General features: G+C 33.0%; 1 long non-coding RNA gene across 1 annotated transcript; it reads left to right on the top strand.

Annotated features, from left to right (window-relative positions):
• Positions 1-8,012: 8,012 nt before the first annotated feature.
• LOC143607213 (uncharacterized) lies at positions 8,013-9,082 on the top strand. The gene is made up of 2 exons (XR_013148913.1): positions 8,013-8,254; positions 8,909-9,082. It is a non-coding gene; the product is annotated as an uncharacterized LOC143607213 (long non-coding RNA).
• The last annotated feature ends 333 nt before the right edge of the window (positions 9,083-9,415 follow it).

Below are 9,415 nucleotides of genomic sequence, written 5' to 3'. Positions count from 1 at the left end.
TTAAATATGTATTAATTACTAATTGATTTGTTATATTAATTATGTGTTAAATGGGTTAAACCATTTCCTTTGGATGACATAAAGTTAATGAGAAAAAAATGATGATGCGGAGCTTATGTGGAATTTAGACGGGTTAGAGTATACCCCATGGCCTAATAATTAAAAAGATAAAAACACTACTTTAGTTTTATTTTTTATTTACACATTCTTCATTTATTCAATATAAATACAATTTATTCATAAAATACTATTCTTTATATTAAAAAAAAAATTTCCACTCAATTTATTAGCATGTTTTTTAACACTAAATATCAAAACATAATATATATTTTTTTCAATTGGTATGCCTATAAAAATTATTGTCATAAATAATAATAAAAATTATCATACAAATGTGTCCATTAAATGTAAACAATAAATATACAACCTACACAAAGTTATATAACCTACACTTGCTTTGAGCGATAAAAACGTACAACATACAAAAAGAATACAACTTACATATGGAATTCGACATCAACAATTATATAAACTACACAAAGATACACATATCCTATACATGCGTAGGTTATATGTTTTTCGTGTGTAGGTTATATGTTTTTTTATTCTTAGAACAAATGTAAGTTATATGTTTTTGTGTAGGTTGTATATTTTTCATTGAAAATTTAATGCGAACATGTGTAAGATAGTTTTGTATTATTCATCACAATGTAACTATGTGTTGATGTATATTGATATGTTGAGTTTGAAGAAATTGGTTATGAATAAAAAGAAATTAATGTATGAATAAATTGTATATATGTAAGATAAAATTTTCGTGTGTATGTTATATGTTTTTCGTGTGTATGTTAAATGCTTTCGTGTGCGTGTGTATTTTATTGATAATGAATTTTGTGTGTAGGTTAAATGTTTTTCGTGTGTATGTTATATGTTGTCTTATTCTTAGAACAAGTGTAGATTATACGTTTTTGTGTAGGTTGTATGTTTTTTGTTGATATCTAATGCAAATACATGTAAAATAGTTTTTTGGTATTATTTATCATAATGTAAGTATGTGTTGATGGTTATTAATATATTGAGTTGGGAGAAATTAGTTTTAGATAGAAAGAAATTTTAATATACGAATAAATTATACTTGTGTAGGATAAAAATTTAAGAAACAAAAAGTAAGTTATAAAAATAAATGAGTTCTTAATATTTTTCTAATTATAATAATTTAATTAGTTATATTAATTAAATAGATAAGTATTATGGTTTATTAGTTATATTAATTGAAGAAAGAGAATAATTAATATTTTCTTTATTTAGCTTTAAGAATTTAAAACTTAAAACAAAATTAGTGGTCCATATTCATTTATCACATTTCTTGCAATAATATCATTTCTCTCTTGAACCATCCCCTATATATATATATATATATATATATATATATATATATATGGAGAGGATCATGAGAGAACTCTATTTTATGGAGAGAACTAGAGAACTCCTAACTCTAGAGTTATATTTGTAAATTTCCTCCAATTAAACACAACTATCGACAATTCCCTGTTTGAGAGCCTCCATTTGCATCGATCTCAACACAAACCTCCCTTCAACAGAAATTAACGAGTGAAAATTGCAGATCATGACAAACCGATTGTTCTGAACCATAATATCATCGATTATTTCAATTGTTTAACACGTCAATTGCAGGTATTTCAATCCGAATATTTAATTCTTTTCCTTTTGTTTTAATCAATAAATTGATTGATAATCTGATTGTTTCAGGTATAGATTTGATAGTTTAATTGATTAATCACAAGTTACAACTTGATTAGTAGATAATTGATTGTTAATTATAAGTTTGCCTGAAATTAGGAAGCTAGCCCTTTATTTGGCCTAGTAATTGGATTAAGTTTTATGATTTGTAATACGTGTATTACATACACTTATTAATACATGGATTAGGTAAATGGCCAACCCGTGTAATGCATGTGTTGCATACTATATTGTTAGATTTAGAATGCCTACCAACTGTTTGATGAAAAGTGTCAAAGAAAACGACCGACAGTCAATGAAACAAGTAGATAGTTAATGATGCTCTTGAATGAAAACTGTTGCAAGTTTAAACTTTGATTCATGCTTCTGTTTTTTGGCTCTGTTAATTTTGTTTTTTTAAAAACTAATATGATAATCGTCAGCTCTATTTTTAATAGGTTAAAGCATAAAGTGAAGAAATGAGATCAACATATCCGCAAATATGGTAACATCATAAATGTTTTTTATACATTTAATAATTACTAATTTTGGTTGGGCATGAAAAACTCACGTGTCCCTTATCTTGGCCCGATACATGACCCGAAATCAAAATACAAGGGAGATATGACCCGACCAATAATCGAATGTAATATTGCAGCTCCAGGTCTCCATCTTTTTTCGGTAAGGGTAGCCGGTTTTTTTTGGTCCGCCCCGATTACGCTCACCCCTATTATTTAATATTACATATATGTAATACATTACACATATGTAATTCCTTAGTGTTACATATGTTTATAATACTGTTAGTATTACATATATGTAATAATAAAAAAAGTTTTGCCTGATACCTGACTTGAAACTAAAAATACAAGGGAGATACGACCCTACAAAGAACCGAATGTAATATTGCATGTCCGGGTTTCGGTCTTTTCGGCAAGGGTAATCGGGTTTTTTCGGTATGTCCCTAATTACGCTCACCCATATTATTTGGTATTACATATACGTAATACATGTATTACAGATGTGTCATAAAGTATTACGCACATGTAATACTGAGTATTACATATATTTGTGATATTGGTAGTGTTACAAATACTTTATAATAATAATAATAATAATAATAATAATAATAAAGATATGTAGTGTATTATGCAGTTTTGAGCTAACTTATGATCATATTGTTGATATGTGGTATGCCAGTTGTCGTTTGAGCTTTTATACAGATAAAATTTTGTTTCTAGGTACACAAAATAACCATTACAATCATCCTTTTAGGCGAACTACTACGCGACAGTGCGAACTCTACACCATCAAGTAACGAGCGTACACATAAATCAGGCGTTGAGGCAAGCATATTAGTAAGATGGAATAATAAAGAAATAGACGTGGATGTTTATTGACGAGGACTACTTTTTTTTTGTTTAAATATTTGTACTAGAAAAATACATCGGGTTATGAATGCTTTCATATTTTTGGTAAATATTATGTAGTACAAAGATACATTGCTTAGAAAAGGTAAGTAAAATATATATTGCGCATGTGTAATACATATATATAACATTGACTTGAGGGTATGATAATATGATTTGAGTATGAACAACCCCATCCTACTTATATTAAATTTTGTATTCATTTTTTAGACACCATTTAACACCCACAAACAATTTGACAGAAAAGGAAGTCATCTTATTTACATGCGATATATTTTATAGTTCTCCTTTAGTTTTATTAACTCCTTTTTTGTTTACGAAAAATGTGTTTTCTTTTTCTTGGTTAATTCGTTGATGTCAAATTTTCATCACCCGGTTATATCTTAAGTTAAATAGTTAGTGTTTATACATAATACAAATGTAGTGCATATATGTAATGCAACAATAATACGTATATGCAATATAGTTAATACAAACATATAATAGTGTTTAAAAAAATTGTGTAACGGAAATACTATATATTTTCAATGTATATGTAATACATTAGTGTTGCGTATATGTAATGCATCAGCGTTGTATAACTTATACAAAAAACATATTCTAAATTGGTGTCCTCTTCGTCGTCATTTTCCTCTTGAGGCTCCTCAAGCATGTATTCCACATCCACTAGTGTTATTGTTTTGCTTTTTGTGACCTTTTGTGGTCTTTGCGTCTAGATATATGTAAGGTTATTAATACGAACATATATAATCACAATAATATATGCATTATATGTAATAAAATATCTAAAACGTACCATCAAAACTGTTATTTGCACGGCTGTTGTCTGAATCAATCTCGCTTTCATTGTCTAATAACTTCCCCTGTTTCACTTTTTGCTTCTTTTTTTAGCCCCCCTGTTTTCATTTCTATATCATATATGCAATGTCTAAATATCAAACAATATTCAAATATTTAGACAAACATAACCGCAACATTTATAAAGAAAAATTAACATTATATTGGGTTATGATTCAGGTACCAATAACTGATTGTACAACTAAAACAACAATAAGATTTATTCAACGTGTGAATATAAGTAGCTTAAAGTCTTACACAAAAATTATGCAACAATAATTGAGTAAGCATCTGGGTTACCACAACGAGTTTATTTAGACATTTTATCAAACACTTGAAGGGCATATCGAATCAAACAATCAACTAAGCATGTAGATCACTTAAGCACTAAAATTGAACAATTAAACATGTTATATAACTAAAATGAGCCATCTTAGACATATGCATTATAAGTAAACATATGTAGTTACATTAACATTACTGCTTTTATCACTACATATGTGTAATATAACTAAAAATATGTAATATTGCATATATGTAACACATCAACAATGCATGTACATGTATTATTAGATCATAACTGCATACATGCAATAAAACAAACTTTATATGCATGTAATAGACAAATGCTGCATATATGTAATACAACAGACTACATGTGCATTTTATAGATAAGTGTCAAGTGCTGTATATATGTAATACAACAGACTACATGTGCATTTAATAGATAAGTGTTGCATATAGATAAAATAATCGATTGAATGTGTACTTAGTAGACATGTGATGCGTCAACTATAAGTGTTGCATATATGCAACACCACAGACTGGGTGTAGGCAACATAGTCCTGAATTGGGTAACGAGTACATTTCTGGGGTTCCTTGCGAAAGGAAATAGGTATATCGGGAAGTGGGGCACCAGGAGGATCATAAACGGGTGTATCAGAGGTTGTTGGATCGGGTAAAGATGTATTAGTGAGAGGTGTGGATTGCTCAGATGTAGACGGAGTATCGGAGGGTAATTTGGGGTCGTGGCCAGGGTGTGAATCAAGAGTCGCTGATGTTTGACCCCTACCCCGCCTAGCATATGTGAAAAGCAGTGGCGGAGATTCTGTCGGTGGGTCAGAATCAGTAGAGATTGGATCGGTAAAAGGAATTGACACAGGAATGGTGGGGATGAAGGGAGATGTGGGTATATCGAGGTCGGGAAACGGGTCAGAAACAGGAGTGGAACATTCGGGAAAGTAAGGAGACTCGTGAAAAGTGACATCGGCACTGGTAAAGTATCGGTGAAGTGATGGGCTATAGCATCGATACCCTTTTTAAACCCGTGAGTAACCAAGAAAGACACAACGAATGGCTCGAGGATCAAGTTTGATGGTTTTTGGACTATGGTCATGAACATAGGCGACGCAGCCAAATACTTTAGGTGCGAGAGGAAATGGATCATCGTTTGGAAATAGTACAGAAAACGGTGTTTTACCATGAAGAACGGTTGAGGGCATGCGGTTAATCAGATATGTGGCAGTGAGAACGGCATCTTCCCAAAAACGATGAGGAACACGTGATTGGATCATGATTGTGCGAGCAACATCCAATATGTGACGATTTTTGCGTTCGGACACACCATTTTGTTGAGATGTATAAGCACACGATGATTCATGAATAATGCCGTTGGTTTTTAAGTATGAAGAAAAGTCGGTGGAAAAATATTCTTTAGCATTATCAGATCGTAAAGTTTTAATGGTGGTGTTAAATTGGTTTTGAACATAAGCATGGAGTCGCTTCCGGCAGGAGCTTGTTTCAAATCTGAAGGCTGCTGGTGACGGCTGGTCAGACTCGGGTTCGGGTCAGATCGCGGCTAGGGTTTAGATCGAGAGCCTTAGCTCTAATACCATGTAAAGAAGATGGTTGTAGTGAAAGTAATGTTTATTACTTGAAGGTGTGAAAAATACATAAACAACTACATCTATTTATACATAAATAAACCCTAGCTATCAACCCATAAAAGGCCCATGGGCTTTAGCCAACTATATGGGCTAAAACCCTAATTATAACTAAATACAACTAACACGGTGGTTGGCTTGAAAGAACAACGGTTGAAGATATGGAATTGCGGTTAGAGCCCATTTGAATGGATGGAAGTTCATTTACCTTAATGATGTTAGAGTTCTTTGTGAGTTACCCGAGTCTTATGAAGCTTATAAGAAACAACAACATCGGTGGCATTCGGGCCCTATGCAACTTTTTCGTCTCTGCCTTCCTGCTATCCTTTCTTCCAAGGTTCGTTTAGAGGTGTTAAACGGGTGTTCATTGGTTGGCCGGTTGAACCTGACCCGATATTAAAAATCGTGTCAGACACATGAACCTAAATGCGACATGGGGTGACATAAACACGACTCGTTTAGCTCAAAATATTATTTTATTTTATTATTATTACTTTATTACTACTATTATTATTAATATTATTATTTTTGCATATTAATACTCCAATATAATAAATTTACAACAAAAGTACCAGTGTATATATAAAAGTTACATTAACGAAAACTGACCGGATCTTGTTTAGACTAAATCCAAATTCACGAATTTCGTGTTACTGTGTTAGCTTTGTACCCAAAATAATACATTGTGTCAGACTTTTGACCCATTTTCTTTCCTTTTTGCAGATATCAAAATGGAAAAAAGCTAACTTGATCTTTTTATTCTTCCTTTTGTGAAAAATGATCTTACCGTTTTACTCGTTCACTCTCTTCTGCGTGATCTTACCCTTAACAATGTTCATACCCGAAGCCGAATTACCAATTTGGGTAATATGTTACGTACCCGTCACCATGTCAATATTAAACATCCTCCCATCACCCAAATCATTCCCATTCTTGATGCCATACTTACTATTCGAAAACACAATGTCGGTAACCAAATTCAATGCAATGATCTCGGGCCTGTGTCAGCTCGGAAGTGCATACAAATGGGTAGTTACCAAGAAAACCGGGAGGTCGTCCGAGTCAGATTTGTTGGCGTTTTGTGAACGCGAATCAAAGGGTTTGAACGATGAGAGGATTCAGAGACGGTTATCGGATTCGGGACTTGAAATGATGGGGAAGTTTAAGGAACAAGAGACACAAGTTGTTGTGGAAAAGAAGAAGAATAGGATTTATAGAAAGGAAGTGGTACTTGCATTGTTGTTGCTAACTGCTGCTGCTAGAAGTCTTTTATCGGCTCATGGGATTCATTTTTATTTTTTGTTGTTTCAAGGTTTGTCGTTTCTTGTGGTTGGGTTGGATTTGATTGGTGAGCAAGTTAACTGAAATGTTAAAAGTTTCAGTTTTTAAAATTGTTAGAACGCGAAAATGGTTGGTTTGAGTTGGATGGTTAGTATGGTAGACCATATTTCATGCACATATATATCATGCTTACGTGGAAGAGAGAGAAGAGGTATAGATAGAAAAGACTCAAGAGAGTGTCAAATATTATTAGTCACCCCGGCTATAAGAGAGTGTCAAATATTATTAGTCGCGTGCGGATGGCCGACGGGAAGAGAGCAGAGAGAGAACATGATTATCATAATAGTTAAGAATATTAATATAGATTGTGTGTAGTTTAAGTGAATATTGTTTGTGTTTTATCTTTTTGTCATAGTTTTTACTAATACAATGTAAGACAGTTATACTAGTTATCTAACAAAACATGTGGTACATCTGGACTTTGCAAGCAGTTAAGGAGATCTATAAGGTTTTCAATACAATTCTTAAACCGAATAGAATTTCACATCATTTCTTTCTAAATCTAGCAGTACTTAAACTAATAATTATATATATATATATATATATACAATTTGCAACATTCTGTTGCATCAGAGATTGTACATTGTGAAGTTAGAATTGTACACTGCTGTTTGAGTTGTACACTTTGCATTATAACTTGAACTTTTGTTTTATCGTTGCTGTCTCTTTACCTGCTGTTTCCCGTTTTCTCTGCCCAAACGGTTGGCTCCGGTCACCACTGCTCATGACATAGATTTCTGAACACTAGGCGATGGTGGTGGCCTTGTCTCCGGCTTCCAAGGTTTTTGGCCACGACGGTTGCGATTTACAGAAGCGAGCGTGGCGTATGTCGCCAGCTGTAAAATCTCCCTTTTTTCCGGTCGAATTATCTGTTTGCGCTGACGGTGGCTTTCACGATGGTTGCTGCCACTTGACGGTTGACCAGATCGGTTACCTCTTTTGTTCTTCTGGCATCAGCTTAAGGTAATCTTTAATTAATTATCTGCTTATTTGTGCCATAACAATCGTTGTTTGTTGGAGTTGTGCCTTCTGATTTAATTGATATTCATTTTCCCAATTTGTGTTTGGTGATTTTTGTTTTTGTCAATAGCTGATTTCAGTTTCAGTTAGGATTTTTGTTTGATGGATATTCTTTTCTGGTCAAATGGCTTTTTGATTTGGGATTATTCATCAACCAAAAACAAACATGTTTCCTTTTGATTATTGACAATTGTTTGCATACTATCACAAATCACAAAATGCCTTTTATTAATGCATTTCAAGTGAAAGTTGAAAACAATTTGATGTAAACAAAATAATGAAATTCCATTATTAAAATCATTGTGTGCAATTCTTTTGTATAAAGTTATATTTCATTATTAATACTTTTGAGCTTCAGTAGATATAGTACCAATGTGACTGCACTTGCACCTTTTTGAAACAATTATAGCATTTCGCTGCATCATATGTTCATTTAGGAATTTATAATACTGAAATCAATATGTATATTGTAAGTCACAAAGTTTTATAAGTTTCCATACACAATAGAAAATTATCTAGGACTCCCTTTTGGTGTTAGGATTCATGACCATTACACTTTAATTATTAATCCGAGTTTTATTATTATTTTTTTGACAGATTCATAGCATAATGGTTGCCGCAATGATATTCAATTAGTTCTATTGAGTGAAACAAAATTGCTTGGATCCGTATGTTCGAGTGGCAATTCGGTTGTCGATATGAAAGGCTACATTACAATTCGGATACAACCATGATACCGACCTGAGCCCCCGGTTGACAATTTTATACGCCTCTCTTTTCGTTTATGCTTCTTAGCGTTTACTTTTTTTTATTACATTACGAAATCCGTATGTGGTTGTGATGATGATCCGCACTTTGTTGTGGCGGCTTATATTTCAACCATGGTGTCGACCTGAGCCTATTGTGATTACACCTGGTAAGATTCCTTCCATGGTTGTGATGATACTTCAGTTTTGCCGTAGCAACGTACATCGCAACCATGATGCCTTATTGAGCCTCGGGTTGACAATTATATTTTAAAATTATTACGGGCCAGCAGCAACGTGTTTGGGTCTGATACTACGGGTTTTTTTTAACATTCACCCGCTACAACGCGCGGGGTCA

The sequence above is a fragment of the Bidens hawaiensis genome, unplaced genomic scaffold, assembly GCF_021521415.1.
Source record: "Bidens hawaiensis isolate Kalapana, Puna unplaced genomic scaffold, B.hawaiensis_p1.1 tig00080371_1, whole genome shotgun sequence".
Lineage (NCBI taxonomy): Eukaryota > Viridiplantae > Streptophyta > Magnoliopsida > Asterales > Asteraceae > Bidens > Bidens hawaiensis.
Note: the sequence above shows the minus strand (reverse complement) of the source record. Positions and strands in the feature narration are given on the sequence as shown.